This window comes from Triticum dicoccoides, chromosome 3B, assembly GCF_002162155.2.
Source record: "Triticum dicoccoides isolate Atlit2015 ecotype Zavitan chromosome 3B, WEW_v2.0, whole genome shotgun sequence".
Taxonomy (NCBI): Eukaryota; Viridiplantae; Streptophyta; class Magnoliopsida; order Poales; family Poaceae; genus Triticum; species Triticum dicoccoides.
Window position 1 is genome coordinate 8,275,541 of NC_041385.1, and position 25,148 is coordinate 8,300,688.

The window sequence follows — 25,148 nt, forward strand, 5'->3', positions numbered from 1 at the left end:
CGACACCCCGACCCCGACACCACACCCCGACACACAGACCACGACACCACACCCCGACATCCCGACCCCGACACGACACCCTAACCCTGAAACAGCACCCCGACACCGACATGACACCCCGACCCCCTAAACCTCCCGAAAAGGTGCTCTTTGGCCTTCCAGAGGCCGACGGGGTTATATATTTGTGAATTATTAGTTAGGTCATATATTTTTCGATTTTGTTATGAAAAACATCATATATAATTGTGTTGATCGGGTAGATTTAAATGTGCAGTTGTTTCATCGCTGTGAGGTTTGGTGTTCGACGACCTCGCCGTGCGTTTGACGAGCTCTGCCCCTTCGTTCGTGGGTGAGCACAAATGACATGTCCTTCTCCCCCATTAATTATTTGCACAAATGACATGAAATTTGGTAGCTAGCTATATATGTGTCTTGAATCATCAGTATGCGTAACCAATATGTGTCTCCCGTTCGAAAGCGTCATAGTTATAAATATGCATGAATTTGCATATTTATAACCTTGATTCTTTCGAATTGTCCAATGCTATCCATGGACAGCCCGAGTATGTGTAGATTGGGTTCGTTTTCCCATATGCTTTGCTCCGGATCCGACGCATAAATTTCGTCAGTGCCTCCCCTGTTGTTCTCCGGGTACACATCCTCTCTGTTTATTGCAGAGACGTGTATCAGGAGAACAGCGGGGAGGTGCTGCCAAAATTTTGCGTCGGATCCGGAGCATAGCTTGGGAAAATGAACCCAATCTACACATACTCGGGTGGGATTAGGACCTATCATTACCTATTAGAGTGTAGGTTGCATGGACGTAATAAAATTGACAAAGTAGATCAACTGATGAATATATACATGGTGAATTATATATATAATTGTTGTGTGTCCAGTAGCTCTGAAAGTCAAGATGAGTGATCGTGCGTGGATGTATACCGGTCACACTGGTCAGAACAAATGGAGCGCTGAATGGTTCACAAAAATCAAGGGGTTTGTGCAAGCCGCATTTGCAAATGGCCAGAGGAAAACTTGGTGCCCCTGTTTCCGATGCGGCAATTGGGAAAAGAGGACAGAGGCTGAAATGGGTAAACACCTGCAGAAGAATGGTTTTACGCCCGATTATACGGTGTGGACATTTCATGGTGAGTCTGCCCAACGTGACCGAGCTGAGGTGGATCATCGTCGCACCGACGAGCATGGTACCGGGATGGAAAACATGGTGCAAGACTATGATGATGCTCGGGATTCGGACGAGGAGATGGAGGAATCTGCAAAGGCCTTCAATGAAATGTTGGAGTCTTCAAAACGTCCGCTCCATGAGCACACTGAGCTTTGTCAGTTGGATGCCATCTCACAAGTAATGGCTTTGAAGGCTCGGTTCAACTTGGGCAGAGAATGCTATGACGCAATTATGACAGTATTTGGACGCTTCTACCCAAAGGCCATGTAATGCCTGCAAACCTGTACCAGTCAGACAAAATCCTCCGTGCACTGAAGATGCCCTATGAGAAGATACATGCCTGTGAGAAAGGATATGCCTTATTTAGGCTTGACTATGCGGACTTGAACTATTGTCCCATTTGCAAGTGTTCCAGGTATATTGTGGTAGACAACGGTATGGGTGAGAAGACACAAACCAAAATCCCTGTTAGTGTTCTTCGGTATATGCCAGTCGTACCAAGACTTCAACGTCTATTCATGGTCGAAGAGACGGCCAGACAGATGACATGGCACAAAACAGGCAAAAGAACCAAACTAGATGCAGATGGTAATCTGATGATGGTACACACATCGGATGGTGTTGCGTGAAAAAAGTTTGATGAATTACATGCTGACAAAACGGCAGATCCGAGGCATCCTTGAGTCGGCATCAGCACCAATGGGTTCAGTGTGTTTGGTATGACGGCAGCCCAATACAGTTGTTGGCCCGTATTTGTCTTTCCACTCAATCTCCCCCCCCGGACAGATTATGCAAATAAAGAACATTTTCCTGACGTTGATAATTCCAGGGCCCAACTATCCGGGGAAAAATATGAATGTGTACATGCAGCCGCTTAAGGACGAATTGCAAGAAGCCTGGGATAATGGGTTCAAGACATACGACGCCTATAGCAAACGAAACTTCATAATGCGTGTCTGGTACATGTACTCGACGCATGACTTGCCGGCGTATGCGCTATTCGTTGGCTGGTGTGTGCATGGAAGGTTCCCGTGCCCCACATGCAAGGGAGCTCTTGAGTTTCGTTGGCTTCAGGCCGGTCGCAAGTTTTCTTGCTTCGACATGCATAGACAGTTCCTGGATCCTCGCCATAAGTTCAGGAAAGACAAGAAGAACTTCATCAGAGGTAGAGTTGTAAAAAACTATGCACCACCTGCGTTGACAGGCCAACAGACCCTGGATCAGTTAAACGCTCTCGAGCCAGATCTAGAGCGTCCAGGGTACTTCAAGGGGTATAATTCTGAGCACGCCTGGACTCACAAAACATGCTTATGGGATCTGCCTTACTTCAAAGACCTCCTTTGCCCACACAACATCGACGTGATGCACACTGAGAAGAATATCGCCGAGGCACTTTTTGGTACATTGTTCGGCATAGATGGCAAGTCAAAGGATAATACTAATGCTAGAGTCGATCTGGAGGCGCTATGTGATAGGCCGTTACAAAACATGAAAGAACCGAAAGGAAAGCAGAACTGGACGAAGCCAAAGGCATGGTTCAATCTTGGAAGGCCAGCTATGAGGGAAATTATCTTGTGGGTAAAAATGCAGTTGATGTTGCCCGATGGGTATGCAGCCAATCTAAAGAGGGGAGTAAGTCTTGATAAATTGAAGATATTTGGTCTCAAGAGTCATGATTGGCACATATGGATTGAGCGGGTAATGCCGGTGATGTTGTGTGGCTTCATCCCTAAGGATGAATGGCTAATACTGGCAGAACTCAGCTATTTCTTCCGTGTTCTTTGTGCGAAAGAACTATCGCCTGGCGTGCTAGAAGAAATGGAAGAGTTGGCGCCAGAATTGATCTGCAAGTTAGAGAAGATCTTTCCACCAGGCTTCTTTAATCCAATGCAGCATTTGATTTTGCATCTCCCGACCGAGGCAAGATTGGGGGGGCCCGTGCAAAATCGTTGGTGCTACCCAACTGAGAGGATGCAGAAGACGCTTCGAGAAAAATGTAAAAATAAACGTAGAATTGAAGCGTCTATGGCTGAGGCATTCATCACTGAGGAGGCGGCAAACTTCGTGACAGCACACTACGAAACCAAAAATCGTCATTTGCATAATCCGAAGCCTCGGTACAATGCTGACGAGCCTAAAAAGGGTGGATCCAACCAGTGTTTCAAATCCAGTATCTTTGGATAACGAAGAATGGCGGACCATTTCGTTGTATATCTTCAACAACCTGATAGAAGTGCGGCCGTACATCGAGTAAGTTCTCGGTACATTGTTTCGCAACTTCTATTTCCTTTGAACTGCTCTTATTCCTGGATATTTCATACAGTCGATACGTCGCCCTATTCTCGTATGGAGCGGTGATCCAAAAGGATTCCGTCGAAGAGTATGAGCTTCTCGCAAAGCAAGGAGGCGGCTATCCCAGTTTCATCTCTTGGTTCAAACAAACGGTAAATTCTATTAGACAATTTCATTTCATTCGCTAATTTGTGCGTAATGCAACAATCCTTTCATATTAAACTTGTAGGCTAATTCAGAGTCTATGGACGCCGAATTGAGACAAGTCGCTAATGGTTTTGACTATAAGGTCCGTTCATTTGACAAATACGACATCAACGGGTATCGTTTTCGTACCTATGGCAAAGAGCTATCTATGGCCGACCGAATGTCTACAAATTTTTGTGTATCTGCTATCGGCGAAGGAGGTACCGAGTATTATGGGAGAGTTGAAGCAATTTATGAACTTCTATTCTATGGTGAAAACCCACCGAATGTGGTAGTCTTCAAATGTTATTGGTTTCAGCCGAAGGAGACTAGAAGGACTCATGAACATATAGGGCTAGTTGAAATCAACCAAAGCACCCATTTAGATGTTCCTGATGTCTATATTATGGCTCAACAGGCGACCCAAGTATTCTATCTACCCTGGGCCTGCCAAACTAATCCAAATCTGAAAGGTTGGGATGTCGTTTATGAAGTGCCGCCACGTGCTAGACTATCTCCTCCAAAGGAAGAGGATTATGAACCTCACATTAACCCAGACACATATGAAGCAGAATTCTTCCAAGAGACACGTCTTTCCAAAAAGCGTTTCAAGAACCGGTATACTTCACCCCAAAACATTGAAGTAGACAGCGACAGTGAATCCCACATCACCCCAGAGGAGGAACAAGAAGAGCCGGAACAAGAAGAGGTTACTGCTGCGGACGACCTCTCAATGCTTGACCGATTACGTAAAGGTGGCCTTCCACATGTTGATGCCACTGAACCCTATGAGCCCGTCATTGATTATAGTGATGATGATGATTATGCATTTATTGATGATACTGATCGAGATTATTAGTAGTGTCAGGTATTCAATTTTTTATGTTGTACTTGATGATGATACACTTAAGTGATATACATATTATTATTCATGTTGCTATTTTTTTATGTTGTACTAATTTCGTTTACTCTTTGTCATGGCAGGTGTTGAAAGATGGAAGGGGAGCCGACTGAGGCCAAGGACAAACGTGCCCAAATTGAAGGTGTGTCACACCATCAAGGTAGCTCCAGCTTATATCAGTTCGGGCGGAATTGGGTAATGTGGTTTGCTTCATTATTAATGCAATTCATTCATCATGCTAGCTTGAGCCCTTTAATTACTAATTTACTTTGTTTCTCTCTTTCAGGCATGCTACAATAAGACGGATAAGGTGCCAGAGGGGTACGACCTGTATGCCATGGCCCACACTGCTTCTTACAAGCAAGTCAAGGGGAAGGCGAGGATAGGGGAGGAGTTTAACCCGAGCCAGATCCCCTACAATCCAGAGCAGGTGATGATATCTAGTGGCGGGAGGTCCCGTGGCTCCATAGCCATTGATCCAGAGATTGCTCCTGAGACCACGGTGAGTTTAATTTGAATGAACGTTACTTGCTAGTCTTAACATTTGAGTGTCATCATGCTAACGAAACATTGGAAATGATCTTTTGTGCAGCGTTACTCCACACAAGCATCACACGATCCTTCTCCAGCTACTGGCCTGAGCTAGCCCGCTCCCACACCTCCATGATCAAGGTAAGTTTCTCTAGTTTTTTGCTTAACAAATGCATAAAGACCTAGACTTAGCTTTATTTCATCGAATATGCTTACCTTAATGACCTAGACGTAGCTTCTTTTCCTGCAAAATGACTTAATAAGCTTACTGACCTCCAAAACCAGCCATTTTACCTAAGTTAGCTCTAAAACGATCTATATTTAGCTTTGTTTCCTCCAAAATGACCTAAGTTAGTTATAATATGCTTAGTTAACTAGGTTTGCTCAATAATGACATGTACTTACCTACATTAGCTCTAAAATGATGCATTTTACCTAAGTTAGCTCATAAACGATCCATTTCACCTAAGTTACCTCACAAACGATGGCGTGCTTCTTCTTCTAGTCTTCTTCTTCTAGTCACCTTTTCCTAACTTTCTTATTTGCCATTTTGCAGATTTCATTCACTTCTCGGGAGCTAGCTTGCTATGATGGAGTGCTTGTTTTTAATTTCATTCTCTTCTAGTATTCTTTTAGCTTGCTACGATGGAACTTGCTATCTTAATGAAACTTTGCATTGTAATATGTATGTGCAACTTTGCTATCTTGATGGAACTTGCTATGTATGAGTGGATGGAACTATATATGTATGTACGATGAAACTTATGTGTTGTTAAATAGCTCTGTGAAATATATCTATATAAGTCATATATATTTGCTGTGAAAATTGTTGGATTTAAAAAAACAGAAAAAAAAGCCAATATGCAGGCTCTTTGCCGTCAGCCACCGACGGCAAAGGTATCTTTGCCATCAGCAGCGGACGGCAAAGAGGCCACGTGGCAGGCAACTGTGTTTCATGAGAGGCTGACCTATTTGGTCAGTTTGCCAACAGTGGCTGACGGCAAAGAGAAAAAAAACTTTGCCTACAGCGACGGACGGCAAAGGCCTTCCGATGTTTGCCGTCAGCGGCCGACGGAAAGGCTTGCTGTTAACCACCTAACGGAGTAACAGCGCAATTATTGCCGTCTGTATTCTTTGCCGTCGGCAGCTGATGGCAAAGGACCCTTTGCCGTCAGCCGCCCTAAGCGGACGGCAATGTAGCTCTTTGCCGTCCCGTACGTTGCCGTCCACTTTTGCCGTCAGCGGCGGACGGCAAAGACCTTTGCCGTCCGCCATACCTGCCTTTGCCGTCCGCCGTGGCTGATGGCAAAGTAGCTGATTCCTGTAGTGTATATACACTACTAGTTTCGGTTCTTTGAAGCTTCCATGAGATTTTCCATCAAATTATTTTTAGTGAAGTAGTATGAACTATTTGGGCACACTTAGCTTCAGTCTTCATCCTACACCTATCCATTTCTCCCAAGTTCCATACGAAATCCAACAAACAATAGCAACCTAAAAGGAAAATGTGTTTGTTAATAAAGCAGAGTTCAGTAACTGTGATTATTTGATTTTAAGCTTTTCACAGTCTAATACTCTGATAGACATCCACACATACAACACTAGTAAGGTTGTCAAGATCAGACACCTAGATAGGATTATTTTCATGTGGGTTGGATTGGAATGAAAAGATAGCATTACATCATACCTCAGCCACAAAACTTATTTTATAATTAGTTGATTACAACCCCAAATAGGACCTGAATCTTAAGGTTGTAACTAAGATATATGGGTAACAATCCTCACAGCCGTGGTTAGGGGAACAGAGTTCTGATGATATATGTTTCCCAGCAGGAAACTTGCTTATGATGAAACAGCTAAATAAGAAGTTCATAATCACAGTACAGTCATTTCTCACAAACTAAAATCCTACTGTATCCAACCAAAGCCACACATTTCCCTTCTTGAAATGAATATTCCTGCTACTGTTTGAAAAAGAGCCACCTCTTATAGCTATGACTTCCCTGTTTTTCATGAAGTGAAATTCAGTTTTACTTACCAAACCATCAACTGAATGCTATTTTATTTTTTGGTATTTGCAGGCTCACGTGTCAAAGTCATTGCAGGTACTGCTTCAATCAACACGACCACACCTTTCAATTCATTCCAATAAAACTAAAAAAAAACATCCAGAGCACACACTAATGTCTTAGTAATGGCTACCCTGAGCCCCTGACTCTTATTTCTCTAATCCTTATCACGATCAGCCAATCACTAAGAGATGGCTTTCTAGCCTGCAGTGTGATGATTTCTACTTCTGTTTATGCAGCTACATCATCTGTAGCCGTATTTATAGTTCTTTCGGTGATGGTGGCCACAACGATCTATCTGTCCTTGAAGTCAAGGTACAATGAAGAGATAAATATGAAGGTTGAAATGTTTCTCAAGGCATATGGCACATCGAAACCCACAAGGTACACTTTCCCTGAAGTTAAGAAGATAGCAAGACGATTCAAGGATAAACTAGGCCAGGGTGGATTTGGAAGTGTATACAAAGGAGAGCTACCAAATGGAGTTCCTGTGGCAGTGAAGATGCTAGAGAGCTCTACATGAGAGGGAGAGGAATTCATCAATGAAGTTGCAACCATTGGACTAATCCATCATGCAAATATCGTCCGTCTTTTGGGCTTTTGCTCCGAAGGAATGAGACGGGCTCTTATTTATGAATTCATGCCTAACGAGTCACTAGAAAAATACATATTCGCACATATTTCTGATATTTCTCGACAACTCCTAGCACCCAACAAAATGGTAGATATTGCTTTAGGCATTGCCCGAGGAATGGAATACCTGCATCAAGGCTGCAACCAGCGGATTCTCCATTTTGACATCAAACCACACAACATCTTGCTGGACTACAACTTCAACCCGAAGATATCAGACTTTGGCCTTGCAAAGCTGTGTGCAAGGGACCAGAGCATTGCACCTTGACTGCAGCCAGAGGCACTATGGGATACATCGCACCAGAGCTATACTCTCGGAATTTTGGAGGGGTTTCGTACAAGTCAGATGTATACAGTTTTAGCATGCTTGTGTTGGAAATGGTCAGCGGAATGAGGAACTCAGATCCAAGTGTTGAGAACCAGGATGAGGTATATCTCCCAGAGTGGATCTACGAGAAAGTAATCAATGGGCAAGAATGGGAGCTTACTTTGGAAATGACAGCAGAAGACAAGGAGAAGATGAGACAGCTGACTATTGTGGCACTGTGGTGCATCCAGTGGAACCCGAAGAACTGGCCATCAATGACTAAGGTGGTAAACATGTTAACTGGGAGGCTTCAGAACCTGCATATTCCTCCCAAGCCCTTTGTGTCGTCTGATAATCGCCCCATGCCACAAAACACGACGAACACATGAACACGCATTGTGTGTTTTTGTGTGTATCATTACACGTTTGAGGGAACATAACTCGGATCTGCGTCATAAAGCGTAATGCCTTGCCACTAGCTTGCCCAGTGTTGGATTACATACTGAACTACATGGGATTCTGCAGTACTGTCAATTCTGCATCTGTATCTTACCATATTGTAATGCTATTAATTAGAAACATACGGCACCGGATCTTGCAGCCATTTCCTGAGAGTGCTGTGATAATCTTACCCAGTCATTGATGTGATTTTATCCCCTTTCCCCCATAAATGATACTACTGTAAGCTCTTTCTAATACAGAGATGCGCATATAGGCTGCTTAGGGCATCTCCAGCCGTTGGCCCCCTAGGGGGCGTCTAAAAGCGCCGCCTGAGGATGAGCCGGCGCAAAGAAAGGCCCTGGGGGCGAGTCGTCGCCCAGCCATCGGCCCCCAGGGCCGCCCCCAGGCGAGTGTTTTAAAAAAAAGGGGCCGTTCGGCGAAGTTATGATAAAAGAGTAGTTAAATTTCGGCTAAACATGGCGAATTTCGGTCAAATTTGCGCATTTTCATTACATTAAGCTAATCTAAAAAAGAAAGGGGCTGAAGTCATCGCCGCCGTCGCCGCCATCGTCGTCGTCGGCCTTCTCCTCCTTGACGCGGACCCCCCGGCTGGACCCGATGTCGCCATGGTGGCCTGGCGGCGGCGCGTCGTCGTCGTCGTCGCTGTCGCATAGGACGACGACTCCGTCTTCGTCGCGGCCGCGTCGGCGCTCCTCGAAGCGGCGCAGGGCGGCGCGCTGGCGCTCCTTCGCCTTCTCCCGGCGCGCCTTCTCCATCGCAATGGAGTCCTGTCGCGCCCATTCGAGGGCCGCGTCGTCGTCGACGAACTCCGCCTTCACCGGCACCAGCCCCCGCTCCGTCTTCACCGGCGCCAGCCCCGGCTCCGTCTTCACCGGCGCCAGCCCCGGCTCCGACTTTGGCCTGACGAAGCGCGGAGGAGCCGACGAGGAGGGGGCGCGCCGGCCGCCCTCGTTGATGACGATGCCGGCGCTGCGAGTGCGTCGGCCGAGCGGCGACTCCGCCGCGGGCTCGGCCTTGACGCCGAGTAGGGCCGGAGTGCTAGAGGAGTGCGACGAGGATCGGGAGGAGGAAGAGGAGGAGGAGGACCCGAACCGCCTTGGCGCCCATGCCACGACGCGTCGGTGCTGCGCCGGGGGGTACGCCAACGGCGGGTCGTTGCCGCCCTCGAGGTGCATGAGCACGCCCTCGAGTGTGCGGCCGGGGACGCCCCACCAGAGGTGGCGCCCCTCGCTGTTCTGCCGCCCGCCTACCACCGGCGCGCCGTTGGTGGACGCCAAACGCTGCTGCTGGCGGCGCTCGAAATACGCCGCCCAGGCCGCGTGGTTGTCGGCGGCGTATTGGGGACGGAGCGTTGGGCGTCGGTGAGGGAAGCGCGCGCGATCTCGACCTCCTCGGCGAAGTACTCCGGCTTCGCCACGGCGTCGGGCAACGGGGGAACGGGCACTCCCCCGGCGCTGAGTCTCCACCCCGATGGCCCGGCGCGCATGTCCGGCGGCGCCGGGATGTTCGCCTGGAACAGGAGCCAGGACTCCAGTACACGGAGCGAACGGCGGCCGAAGCCGTTGGCCGCCGCCTCGTCTCCGGGGAACCGTTCTGCCATGGCGTCGGCGCTCGGGAGAGGCAGGGAGAGGGAGGGCTGGACGGCGGCGAGGGGGCGGGCGGGGCTGGTGGGGGTACAGGAGAGTGGAGTGGAGGCCGCCGGCTTTTATAGCCGGGCCGCGCCCGTGTGTACGCGTGTGAGGGAGGGGAGGCGTCGGCGCGCCGTCCCGTGAAGCGCCGCCCGTGAAGGAATCAATGGCAATGCTGACCGGCGGCAGCCTTGCCATTGATTCCCCGCGGGAACCGAGGCCGTTGGGGGGAGACGAGGTGCCGAGTCGCTGACGCGGCTGGCCCGCGGCTTCTTCGCGCCAAAACAACTCGCCCCGGCGCCCCCGGGCGCCCCCCAGCGCGCTGGGTTCGGGCTGGGTCCGCCGACGCTGTTTTCGGCCCAAACCGGCGAAAATCGGGCTCCTGGGGCCGTTTTTTCGGCGCCGGCGCGAAAAAATCGCCTGGAGAGGCCTTCTTGAAGGCGCGGCTGGAGATGCCCTTATATTCTACTAGAACAAAAGAGAGGATCCAAAAACTAATCACGCAACTTCCATGATTAATTACTAGTAGAAACTCAGCATTCCTGTTCGGAAATCAAAAGGAGAGCAAAGGGGATTACTCACCGTGGCAGATAGCTTCCGCCGGAGTCCAGGTGAGACGCGAGCGAGGCGGTGTGCCGGAGTAGGACGAGGAGCAAGCCCAGCCGGCGGAGAATGTGAGCGTACCTGGGCGAGCTCGACGGCCTCCGGCTGGCAGGCACGGCTCGACCGCGGTGCCGACCGCCGGCCGCCCCTGAGAAATAGATAAGCAAGAGTTGGGCCTTTTGCGTGAGATGGGTCGGCCTCCCCTGCAAAAATTAGCGAGCCATGGCAACAAACAATACGACGAATTGATCGCACTGGGATTGTTGGGCCGCGCTGTCGGCTACTCACGAAAAAAAATAGTTCAGAAAAATAAAACTATTTGTCTAAAAAAGAAAAATAAAACTATTCAAAATTTAGTTCACACAAATTATTCAAATTTTACTCAACAACTTAGTTCACAGAAATAAAATTATTAAAATTTTACTCAAATAATATAGTTCACAGAAATTGATCGCACTGGGATTGTTGGTCACCGCTGCTTGTGGCATCTGTTTTTCAAAACTTTGTTCACAAAAATAATGATTCAAAAAATAAATCTTCGATGCTAAAAAATTTGGTTCAAAAATCAAAAATATATATGAATGAAAAGGTAAAATAAATGTCATTAATATCTGGGGAACATTCCCCAGGAAGAAGACCACATCTAACATTCTCGTTCCCGGGGAAGCCAAGATTGACCGAGATAGCTCATAGGCCTAGTTAACTCATTACTTCTTTATATTTGTTGGCATGGCCCAAATGAAAAAAAATTGCCATGCTCTTACGATCTTCTTAATAATAAAATTGTCATGCCAATAACAATAAAAAATGTCGTGCTCTCCAATAATAAAAACCTCCATCCTTTGAAAAATAAAAATGTCATCCTCCTAAAAAAGCCACATAAATAATAATAAAATGGCATGTTATTAATAATAAAACTGCCATGTACATTAGTGAAAATGTCAAATAAAAATGCCATCCTCTTATAATAAAAATGGCACATTATTAATAATGAAAGACCCTCCTCTTATAATAAAAATGGCATCCTCTTATAATAAAAACACCATATTATTAATATTAATAAAATTGGCATGTACAAAAAATTATAAAAACTGCCATTTTTTTAGAAAAATTGCCATGTACATATGTGAAAGAACATCCTCTGAAGTTAAAAAAGATGGCAAGACGGTGTAAGGAGAAAGTAGGGCAAGGAGGTTTTGGAACTGTATACAAAGGCGAGCTACCAAGTGGAGTTCTCATGGCAGTTAAGATGCTAGAAAACTCTCAAGAGAGGGAGGAGAATTCACTAATGAAGTCACAACCATTGAGGAGAATACACCATGCAAACGTTCTCCAACTCCTCAGGTTTTGCTCACAAGGAACTAGGTGTTCTCTTATTTATGAATTCATGCCTAACTATTCATTGGAGAAATACATATTCTCTCATGACTCTAGATATTTTTGAAGATATCCTAGTGCCCGCTAAAATGCTATATGTTGCTTTAGGCATAGCCCGAGGAATGGATTCCTGCATCAAGGGTGTAACCAATGCATCCTCCACTTTGACATCAAGCCTCGCAACATTTTGTTGGACTTCAACATTAATCCCAAAATCTACTTTGGCCTAGCAAAGCTGTGTGCAAAGGACCAGAACATCTTACCTGAACTGCGGCAAGAGGCACGATGGGCTATATTGCACCAGAGCTATATTCAAGGAACTTTGGGGGAATGTCATACATGTCAGATGTGTACACTTTTGGCATGCTGATGTTAGAAATGGTGAGTGGAAGGAGGATCTCGGACCCAAGTGTTGGTAGCGAGAGCAATGTTTACCTCCCAGAGTGGATCTATGAGAAAGTAAGCACTGGGTAGTACTCATGAATTATGAGTCCAAGGACTAGTCAAGACTAGTCTATGAGTCTCAACTCCAGGGCTGACTAATGTTCACGAATTTAAATAATGTTCGTGATTTCAGAATATGTTCTTATTTCAAAAGAAATGTCTCTGAATTTCGATATGGAAGAACATTTTTTTCATGTCATGAACATGTTTTAAATATACTAGTGAATAATTCTGAATATGATGAACATTTTTTAAGTTAGATGAACAATTTGTTTAATGAAAAATATGGATGATGTTTTCTAATTAGATCATAATTCGAATTTGGTGAACATTTTTCGAAATCGATGAGCAAATTTCGAAATTGATGAACAATTTTCTGATGATGAACATTTTTTGAATATGAAGAATAAGTTTTAAATTTATGAACATTTTCTAAAACACGATGAACAAATTTTGAATTCGATGAAAAAAAATTAAATTCGATGAAGAAAAATATGTTCGTAGATTTGAAAAGAAAATTTGCAAAAAGTGTGAAAAGGTAAAGAAGAAAACATAGAAAGAAAAAGGAAAACAGAAAAGAAAAGAATAAAAAAAGAAAGAAAAAGAAAATGAAAAAAGTAATCGCAAAATAGGCCGGCTCATGCGACCCCCGAGCTCCTATCTCTCGCTTTAAGCCAGACAGGGGAAAGGCTCGCTTTGGAGTGACCCCAGATGGTCGGCCCAGCTGCGCCGGAGGCCACAGCCTATATTCTGTTCTCGTTTCTTGCTTTATTTTTGCACTTTAATTTATACTTTAAAATGTTCTACATATGTAATTACAAAAAGCACTCTCCAAAAACACATTTGAAAAATCTTAAAACTTATTTGGAAATTTTTTGAATAACGATTAAAAAATATTGAACGAGTTTTTGGAAAATGTTTAACAAGTATTTGACAATGTTAAATAGGCAATAAAAAATTAAGCAAGTATTTGAAAATATCGAATGAATTTAAAATGGTGAACGAATATTTGAAAAATGTTGAACAAGTATTAAAAAATGTTGAATAAGTATTAAAAATATTGAACAAGTATTTGAAAAATGTTGAATAAGTATTAAAAAAGGTTTACCAAGCATTTGAAAAATGATCAATTAGTATGAAAATGTTGAATAAGCGTTCGGACAATGTTGTACATGTATGCAAAAAATCTTGATCACTTATTAATAATATTTTTGTCATATACAAAAATATAGAGTGAAAACGAAAAGAAAAATAGAAAAAATGAAAATACATAATGAAGAAGAACAAAGAAAACCAAAGAAAAAATGAAGAAAAAAACAAACAAAAATGGAGAAGAAAAATTATTTAAAATTTAGTGTGTATTAATATGTTTGCAGCACTACGTATCATCCGAGAGACCTAGGATTGAATCCTCTTACCTCCCCTTTTTATTCCCATTTGTTTTAAAGCCGCGACTAGGCTGGGCCAGTACTGTAGATGCTTAAGCGAGACATCCGATTGTTTCTCGCTTCAGGCAAAGAAATAGCATTCGCGCCTGCAGATAAGGGCCATGGTGTAGTAAGTTGCGCTTCTTGTGTGAGACAGTAGCTATAAGCCAGCCCCAGTTAAATGGGCCACGAACGACATAACGGGACCTCTGATAACCAAAATCACTAGTTAAGGAGTACTCCTTACTACATGAAATAATAGATCAGAGCTCTTCTTTAAGTACATGTAGCTTTGTGCATGAGTTTAGGAGCTCAAATTTCGAGGCTCGCAATCTAGCGAAGCATTGTTCAAATTTAGGGGTGGGCCGCCATGTTTGGTTAGGGCACCCCGGTGATCTCTTTTTCTACCTATGAACATCGTTTTGGTCTAAATAAAGCCTGGCAAGATTGTCTCAAAAAAAGGAGCACTCCTTGCGGAGATCACTCCAACTTCCCCAGGTTGCGACAAGTGGCACGCTGCGTAGGCGCCACTTGTCACAACCTGGGAGTTTTCCCTTTTTTCGTAGATTCGGTTATTCAAAACGTTTTATCTCTTAAACATGCATCCAAATCTCAAACCGCTTTCGCCTTTGGATTCCTCGCGTTGAGATCTTCAAAACTAGATCCCATGTTGATAGGTTTTGACTTTTTTTCATGAAAAAACCGGACGAAAAAATCGAACCGGGAGCACGAGTGTTTTTCCTTTCCGAAAGAGGCATGCCGTGCCTCTGACGAAATCACAACCGTGCCTCTTGCGGAAGTAAAAACGTGCCTCTCGCGAAAGAAAAAAAAAACAGAAAACGTGCTTTTTTTTCGGTTCCAAGAGGCACAGCCATGACTCTCGCGAAAGCACAACCTTGCCTCTCGCGGAAGCAAAACCATTCCTCTTGGGAAAAAATGCGTCTTTTTGCGCAAAAATAATTTTTTTTCGAAATTGTTTTTGGTCGAAAAGCTAGGGAAGACCGGTGAAAAACAAAAACGTCAAAAAACCTGGAAAAAAAATGCTTAAAAAGCTTAAAACGCGTGCGGAAAAATCAAAAAACAAAATCCGGAGGGAGCGCCCCAAGCGCGAAACATGGCGAATGGCTGAGAGCGCGCCAAGTGGCGCTGATCGTTGCGAGGCTCCCGAAGGAGTGCTCGTTAATTAGTTGCTCCCTCTTAAAGGCGACCTGTGCGTTGGAAAAGTGGGCAGCGTCCTTCGGCGGTCCAAGTGAGGAGCAGGGCTACTTGTTTTTTATTTTGCGTTTCGTTTTTTATTGTTTTTATTTTCTATTCTTGTTTTTTGCTTCTACAAAAAAAGTTTGGGTATTCAGACTTTTTTTCAAAAACTAATCACTAGGGCAAAAATATCTTCAGGAATTTCATAAATGTTCACGAATTCTAACAAATGAACAGTTTTGAATTGTTATGAAGATTTTTGAATTTTGATGAATAAAATTTGAATTTCGATGAAATGTTTTTGAGTTTCAATGAACATTGCTTTGTATTTTATGAACAAAATTTGAATTCGATGAACATTTTTTGAATTTGATGAACAAACTTTGAATTTGAGGACATTTTTTGAATTTGATGAACATTTTTGAATATGATGAAACTTTTGTAGAGTTCATGAACATGTTTTTCACGTACTCAATTTTTTTATACGATGGAAAAAATTGAATTTCAAAAAATGTTCACCAATTTGAAAAATGTTTCAATTTAAAAAATGTTCCTATATTTCAGAAAATGCCCACGAATTTGGAAACACCAAAAATAAAAAAAATAGAAAGGGAAGAAAAGAGATAGAGAAAAATTAAAATAGTTAGGAAAAAACGAAAATAAAAAGTATAAAAGACCGAGAAAAAAGAAAAACCGGTTTGGGAAGAGGCCGGCCTGATGTAAGTAGCTGAAAGCTGGGGGTGAGGGTGGAGGGGTACGCGCGCAGGCGACCTACGCGCCAAATAGGATCTGCAGGATGTAACTGCAGCACTAAGCAACGCTGGGCCACATATATGTTCTCGCCGCGGGGGAATTCTAATTCGAGCATGAACCCACTCGCTCGCCAACCCTTGAAAATACCCACTCGCTCGCCTTGCCGAAGAAAATTTCCGACACAAAAATCCACTAACTGGTTGTCTGTTTTTGCTTTCTTTCTTTTCTCGTTCGAAGATTGCTTTTGCTTTCTGTTTCCAAGTGAAAATTCTCATCAATTATTCACATATGTACTGAAAGCTTACACCCGATCTTTTCCTTCCTACCAATGACAACGACGTCCATTTATTATTTATATGTGCAAGTCATGCTCAGACGGAATCACCAAACATACGGCAAGATCTCACATTCAGCTTTAGGAATTCCTCCACAATAATTCAGGAAGTGGCCCTTGCACAGCTACCACGTCATTCTTGTTGTTGTTGTTGTTGTTGTTGTATACCTTTTATATTTGTATGTTTCTTCTGTTATTGACTCCTTTTATATACTTTTCTCCCCCCTAATAACTATTTGTTGCTACTTTTTTGTTTGTTTACTTATCTTCTATGGTAAATTAATTTTCAGGAATATATGGACATTTTATTTGAGAGTTGGGACCATTTTTGTTTTCATACATGATTGTCTAGAATACATGAAGATTTCCTTTGAAATGCGCTAGCAATGAACATTTTTGTGAATAAATTTACAAAAGAAAATAGATTCACGTATGCCACAAAAGGAAGTTTCTGATTCTATCGATTTTTTCTGAACCATGTAATATTGTATTTGACATGCATGTACATTTCATCTAACATCATTGAACATTACACATACTTGGTAGAACCTATAAAAAATAAATTTACATAAATAATATTTTTTTTACTTCGGGTATAACATCTATATCTACCAATATAAAAAGACCCAAGAGGCAGATCCAACAAATCTAAGACACCGAACGGTGTCAGTCCAGCGACCTATAATACTCCAATGGCGAGAACTCAACATGTATTTGCTGCCTGATATCAACGTGCAATTAATCTTCTACCTGACAACATGTATTGCACGTACGGATTTACTAGTAAAGGAAAGGAGAGAATTAGTTGTAGTTAGTAGACATACACATCTACTATTTTCAGTTTGCAATTTCAAAGCTAGTTTCTTTGAAGCATCTATATGAGCAAGACTGGGGCCATAGACCGGGGGATCTTTTTCTTCCCAACTGATGACGACGACATCCATTTCTTCACAATAGTGCGGTCCAGAACGCCGCACATTTAGAATTGGAATTCTTCCACGATAGTGCAGTGCACACGTCCATTTCAGCATCTCTTCTATGACTAAAGACTGAAGCTATCATGTAGTGCGGTCTAACCCTAAAGACAGGAACAGGTTGCATCTCATCTCTTTTATTTCATAACATGTGAAAAATACACACACAAAAAGTGGCAATGTTTGGATTTATAGTAACTATATAGACGCACAATTTTCTGTGCTTAATGTAAAACACAAACAAAAACCCTTCTCCATAAAATTTTACTGACACATAGTTTACATCTAGATATGTTTTAAAAAAAAATTGAAAAATAAAAATGGGGTTTTCGATTGAGCTCACCAAGTCCAGGATCCATTTGGGGTTTCCAAGCTGCGGTTCTCCATCTTCCCAACATGTGCCTAGTATCTGAAAACATGAATGCTTCCGCCAAATTTAAATAAACATTTTGTACGAAATTAATTAGCGCCTTGGCTTCGGGAATATTTAGTGCTGACGGCCCAGCTTTTTCATCGAAGCCACATCAGTAGTTCATACACAATTTTGAGCATCGCAGAAAATACAAGTTTGATAAGCAGCCGCTCAAGTAAAATATCATATAGTAAAAAATGGCCTGAACATACTAGTAGGAATACACAACACTCAGGAAACACATCAGTAATTTCAGACATGATACAACCAGAACCATAATTTTGTTTCTTCGTGAGCTAAGCGCATCACTTCATCATAAATTACATCACACATCAATATTTACACTCATATCCTCCTCGGAGATTTCTGTCAGCTCGGACGACAAATGGTAAGTATCCTCGGTATGGATGTGCCCTTCGTCACAGAAGAATGGCCTGGAAGGCATTTGCAACGTGTCGACGCCACCTTCCAGCATCTCTATCACCTCGCTCATCATTGGTCGGCCATGGGGCTGCATCTGGATGCACCATAGTCCAACGATGCACAACTTCTTCTCCAACTCATGCATGTCGCCAACGGGAGATATCTCACGCACCTCTTGTTCAACTAGTTTGTCATACACCCATGACGGGTAGTAAGACTGACTTGAATGTGCCGCATTTGGGTCAGCATTCCTTCTTCCACCGGCCATCTCCAACAGCAGCATCCCAAAACTATAAACATCAGACTTGCTCGATATCACACCGAAGCCCCGAGATATCATTTCAGGAGCTATGTACCCAATAGTTCCCCGTAGGGCTCTTGATGGCACAAAGCTATTGTCCCTTGGGTATAGTTTGGCGAGACCAAAATCAGCAACTTTTGGGATGAAATTGCTGTCAAGAAGGATGTTATGTGGCTTGATGTCAAAGTGGAGAATCTGCATGTCACAACCCTGATGCAGGTAGTCGATCCCCCTGGCAATGCCCAAAGCTATCTCGGCAATCTTGTCCCAGGAAAAACTCTTCTCAGCTGAGAAGATGTACTTGTCCAGAGAACCTCAAGGCATGTATTCGTAGACGAGCGCTTGTCTCATTTCCTCCGGGCAGAACCCCACTAAACGCACCACATTAACATGGTGGATCCTGCCAATGGTTGAAACTTCGCTGATAAAATCTTCTCCATTACAGTTGGAGTTACCGTCTAGCATTTTGACCGCGACATGAACATTGCCTGGCAATAGCACACCCTTAAACACGGAGCCGTAGCCTCCCTGACCCAGCTTATGTCTGAAATGGTTTGTGACTGCAGTGATGTCGGTGTAGGCATACCTTGTTGGGCCAAGCATTTGTTGCATTTGGAGGAACTTCTCGACTGCATCAATTCTGATCCGTGTTTTCCAGTACTTGTAGACAAGAAAGATCAACACAGCCAGGGGTGCCAACACGAACCTGCATAGATCTACATAAGCAAGGTTGCATAGGGTTTAGTGGCTACATTAAATAAAGAGCTGTGATGATGAAGAAATTAAATTATAACACAAAATTCTGAAGTACCGGCAGTCAATGTCAGCTTCTGCATAGTAATTAGTATGACCTTCCGCTCTATCCCAGCATAATAAGGAAGTCCAATCCCATAAAATACGCAGTCTGCAAAATCTGCCCCCATCAGAAGAATTATCGCAATCCAATCATTGATGCTCGTTCCAGACACTGCTGGGCCACGAAATTTGCTGCAATACCAAGATGGCATGAAAAATATAATTAAAGAGAGCCCTAGCAGTTTTGGTACAAGATAGCCAAGTATACACAGGCAACAAATAAAACCACAACATGTCAATAAAAAAAAGTGTGCATACGTAAAGACCTGTAACTCACCTAATCTCACGCAATAGGCATGTCTTAATGCTCCACTCTTTCATCCCCCCATAATATCTGAATGGAAATCGAACAGCAAATCCGCCCCTCATGGAGTTCACAATTTCTGCATAACTTGCATCCTCTAGCACCCAACTACGCAAAGGAGCCATAGCCAAGTACCGACAAGAAGGCTCAAGGTATTTCATCAAAGGAGTGCCTTGGCAAGTTACCATGTAAACAAAAGATTCATTGGTGTTCAGGCAAGCAATAGGCTTGTACATACCACTGTTGTACATACCACTGTTGTACATATCACTGTTCTTTAGTTTCTGAGAACATTTAACGAAACAAGCCAGACTATCTGCATGTGGGGCCAATTCGATTTCCATGTCTTTGCGTAAGTATGAAGGATGAGGAGGACGAACCCACCGTGGTAGAGGGCAGGTGTTGTGTAAAACCAAGTCAGCATCGACGATCCAGAAGGTAGAATCATTGTAGTTGATTCCAGACACATAATATGTCGCATTGTCGATGCGAATTGTAGCATTAGCATCGCTGCAAACTAGCTCGTAAGATTCATAACCACACTCAGGTGGATCACTTACCCGACGAAATGGGAATCTGACGTATCCAAGTGGGCCGCATGAGAAAGAAGGACAATCAGGCCGATGATTCTGCCCTTTGGCTTGATCTGCAGCAAGAACTACAAGCACAGATAAAACGGTCAAGGCTTTGAGAATAGTGGGCATCGCCATGGCAGACTGTTTCACAGAAACCACTTGCACAGGGATGATTGGACAAATAAGGGAGTGGCTGCCAAAGTTTTTGTATTTTGAGAGGGTAATTACATGACAGTGATGTTGTTGACTAGGAGACTTAGCTACTTGCCGCCAAGCAAAAGTTGAGTAAATGCATACCGACTAGACTAGTGGCTCATGTGCGTGATGGTGATGTTGTTGACTCCAGACCTCTGAACGATGGAGAATCCAGTGGTACTACTTTAGCGTTATTTTCTGGTCCAAGTCTGTCCTAATTACAGTAACATTGAATTCAAAGCCCCATGACAGTGACAAATAACAGTAACCAAAAAATTGACAAAAAATAGTATTCATTTAAGATATTTTATTAGTATATCAGGTAGCAAGGCATGCTTCATCACTACTAGAAAAGGCCTACTAATGGCGCACCGGTTTTGCCTACTAATGGCGCACTACCGGTGCGCCATTAGTATCACGCCACTAGTATTTTTTACTAATGGCGCACCACTGGTGCGCCATTAGTATCTGGTATACTAATGGCGCATCATGCAGTGCGCCATTAGTTTTGCCCACAGTGCGCCACTAGTGTCTTCTATACTAATGGCGCACTAGTAACAATTTTTTAATTTTTTTTCTTAATCTCAGGTCACTATTTCACCTATGAGATATCCAATACATATATATACAACAAGCATCCATATAACAATCATAGCCAACACACAAATTCCATCATATATACATACATAGCCAACACACAAGTTCCATCATATATACATACATAGCCAACACACAAATTCCATCATATATACATACATAGCCAACACACAAGTTCCATCATATATACATACATAGCCAATACACAAGTTCCATCATATATACATACATAGCCAACACATAGTTCCATCGTTACATATTACAAAAGTTTCACATTGTTCATCCAACACCGTTATCCATCAATTCACAAAAGTTTCACATTGATACAAAATAAAAACACAAATGGAAAAGAAGCACTCCATCCATGCAAGCTTCCGTGAATTAAATCAAATTTGCAAAATGATAAACAAGAAGTTACAAGAAGAAAAAGAAGAAGACTAGAAGAATACTAGAAGAAGAAGAACACTAGAAAAAGAATAAGAAGAATTTTGGAAAAGAAGAAGAATAAGAAGAAGATTATAAGCTTATTATGTAAACTTGATCATTTTGTGCTAACATAAGTTATTTTGGAGCTAACCTATAGGAAACTAAGCATATAAGCTCTAAGTTAGTATATTAGAGCCAACTTAGGCAAAATGAAGCTAACCTATGTCACTTTGGAAAAGAAGAAGAATAAGAAAAAGACTATAAACTTATTATGTAAACTTGATCATTTTATGCTAACACAAGTTATTTTGGAGCTAACCTATAGGAAACTAAACATATAAGCTCTAAGTTAGCATATTAGAGCCAACTTAGGTAAAAATGAAGCTAAACCTATAGGAAACTAAGCATATTAGAGATAACATAGGTAACTAAGTATATATATATATATATATATATATATATATATATATATATATATATATATATATATATATATATATCATTTTGGATAACTAACCTATAGGAGATCTGACATACCTGACAAAGTTCAGTTCTTATGCATTGTTCTTCTCCTTCTCCTTCTCCTTCCTCAGCCTGATGCGCCAAGAGCGGCGAGGCGATGGAGGCAGTGGGATGTAGTCTTCTACCACAATTGGTGTGGTCATGTCGCCCAGCTATAGGATCGCCGACGCCACCACCGGTGCGTGGTCATTGTCAGGCACCACCACCATCGCGAGGCCACCTTCAGGCACGACCATCGCTAGGTCATCCTCAGCCACCTCCATCTCTTGCCCATGGTCAGCCACCACCATCTCTTGCCCTTGGTCAGCCACCACCAGCGCTAGGTCATCCTCAGCCTGATGCCCATCGTCATCCTGCAGCTCCTCATCCCCACTCTGCTCCTCTTCTCCCGCACTCAAGTCCGGATCATCCTTCTTGTTGTCTATGCTGCTGCCAGAATCGCTGCTGCTTTCGCTTCAGCCAGAATCGCTGCTGCTTTCTCTACAGCCATAGTCGCTGCTGCTTTGGCTGTAGCCAGTGTCGCTGCTGCTGCTCCCATTACCTGTCCAAAATGCAACAATGACCGTTAACAATCGATGTGAGACAAAGCCAAATGTAGAGGAATAAGAAGAGGCAGAACGTACCGGCATCATCATCGTCAGCGTAGCGCATGCGACACATAGTCGTGTTGAACACCTTCACGATGAGCATGGTGGCGTCGTCTTCGTACCTGAAGAGAAGGAAGTACCCCAGCCGCAGATCGTAGGCACGGTAGAACTTCTCCCACCCACGAGACAAGTACATGTGGCCCTCCTTGATCACCAACTCCACATCCCACTGCCTGCGAAACCCGCTGCCGGCATGTCGCAGCTTCACATTATTTGGCGGATCTTCACCCATCAGCATGTTCATAAAACTGTCAGGCAGCCTCTGCAGTTTGGGACAATGAGTGATGTAGCAAACAACAGATATCATAATGAGATGGGTGAAGGGGAGATCTCCCGTTTTATATACCCGCGTCATGGATGATACTGAAGTCTCAAGTATGATAGTGAAGAACTCGGAAGCATCCAACTCGTACTGCGGTGTCGCAGAGCGGCGGTGGCTGCTTCCCGCCATCTCTGATAAGGAGCAGAAGAGACCAATTAGTACCCTTACAACAGATCATAAAACATGCATGATAACAGGAATTAGTTGCAAGTACCCCATATGTCCTATTTTTAGCAAAGTCATGCTAAAATTCACAGAAAATTTCAGCATTACCTTTGCTGAAAATAGGACATATGGAGTACCCGAATTTGCCGGAACGGAAGTTAGTCGACATTCCGGCAAACTCAAGGGCCTCTCGGGGTACCTGCAATATCATTATCCCCGCGTAATGAAGTCACCAATGGGTCATTTCAGAAGATCACAAGTAGCATCATCACAAGTACAACATCATCTATAGCTTTATATTAACAAAGCATCAGCACATATACAAAAGACCACTTATGCCAACCGTATGGTTTATATCAGATTCAGAGTTAGAAACAGGAAAAACCGGTGCTTCAAAGCCTACTGGACACAATTTACATCTATCAGTACGGGACGTCCTGACTAATTTCAAGTGTTCACAGGTGAACTTGTACCATGGATGAGCCTAATGCTTCATTAGTCCCAGGTGAGTAACACACTTTGGTCTTCTAGTTCAAAACAAAATTGACATAATTCTAGATGCCATAATCAGATCAAAATTTCAAACCACACACTTACTTTCAAATATCAAATTAGGAACATTTTGAGACATAGGAAAACAGTGTACATCTGAAAATGCTGCAAACTATGAAGAAAAACAAGAACACTTTGTAATACATGATTATTCAGTTAAGACAAGAGAAACCATCTTCAACTACTACTGTAAATAATACACCTGTTAACACGTTTCTGAACATACATCCAGCAAGTTTCAGTAGACCAGAGAATATCCCTACAGTAGTGCCCTCCAACAGTAGTTCTTGCTTGCAGTAGTTTTAGGGAGTACTGCAATTTTGCAAGTTTAAAGTAAAACGTTTCAGTTAATGCAAATACTCCTCTTGCTCTCTACTTTCTCTCTTCTCTTCTTCAGTTAATTAACTGAATTTTGCTGATGTTGTTGTTAACTAAATTTTACTGATGTTGTTGTTGACTTGATGTTAATGAACAGTGGCTAAGTATGGTTGTGCTGTCAGGTTACTACTAGTAGCAACATGGAAGTAGACTTGATGACCGTGTTCGTCAGGCACAAATATGTAAGAAAGGAGTAAGTGCATCTACTTATTGGAACAAGCCTGACAGTGGGAAAGCTATAAACTTATAATGACTGGGTTCAGATAAACGATTGCAACAAAGCAGATCTGGAAAATGTATTATCAACTATAAAATATGGGTTGCAAACCAAACAACTAAGCATACTCTGTCAGATGATAACTATTGCAAACCAAACAAGTAAGCGGAGCACATGTATATACCTGTATCACTGTCTTGGAGCCAACAAACGCCTCAATTTTTCTCCAACCGCGATCGAACCTGTTTCGCAGAAACACAAACAGAGAGATACATGTAACTAACGAGGACAGACAGACAAGGTAACAAGAACTCCACAGCTCAATTAAGCCTATGCTTCTTCTTTCACTCTAGTGTACCATTGTGGCAAAGCCATATATGTATGTACAGAGGAAACTTGGATGAATGTTTTTCCATGGTTTTTGAATGAAAACAATATGACAGCTTGCAAACAACAGGACCATGTCATTATCATGCAGCCCACTATATATTTTTATGACAAAATACATCATTATCAGGGCACATTATGGCCATTTTCTTACATGATGCTAAATGTACCTAACTGAATTTTTTGACAGTAGCTAACTGTATTTTTGGACAGTTAGTAATTTGTTAAGGCGGTGTTAAAAATTCAGACCATTCAGTTATGACAGTGTCAAAAATTCAGGCACAAATTTTTGGACAGTTAGTAATTTGTTAAGGCTTGTTTACCACTACTAAGACCATTTTTTTAATATAATCTTCATTCTCCTGCTTTTTCTTTTCTTACAAGTGTTGATGCCAAAACATTGCAACCCTGTAGTTCAAGATCAGACCAAGAACCCTAGAACCCTAGACCAATCTTGGCACCAGACCAAGAACCCTAGAACCCTAGACCAATCTTGGCACCAGACCAAGAACCCTAGACAAACACGACCAATCTTGGCACAGACCAAGAACCCTAGAAATTATCCA

The 25,148-nt window shown here is 43.0% G+C and overlaps 2 pseudogenes; one reads left to right on the plus strand and one right to left on the minus strand.

The window, feature by feature from the left end:
• The window catches only part of LOC119274329, a 10,850-nt pseudogene extending 2,183 nt beyond the window's left edge, over positions 1–8,667 (plus strand).
• Positions 8,668–17,937: 9,270 nt separating this feature from the next.
• LOC119274331 lies at positions 17,938–20,327 on the minus strand (annotated as a pseudogene).
• Positions 20,328–25,148: the final 4,821 nt, after the last annotated feature.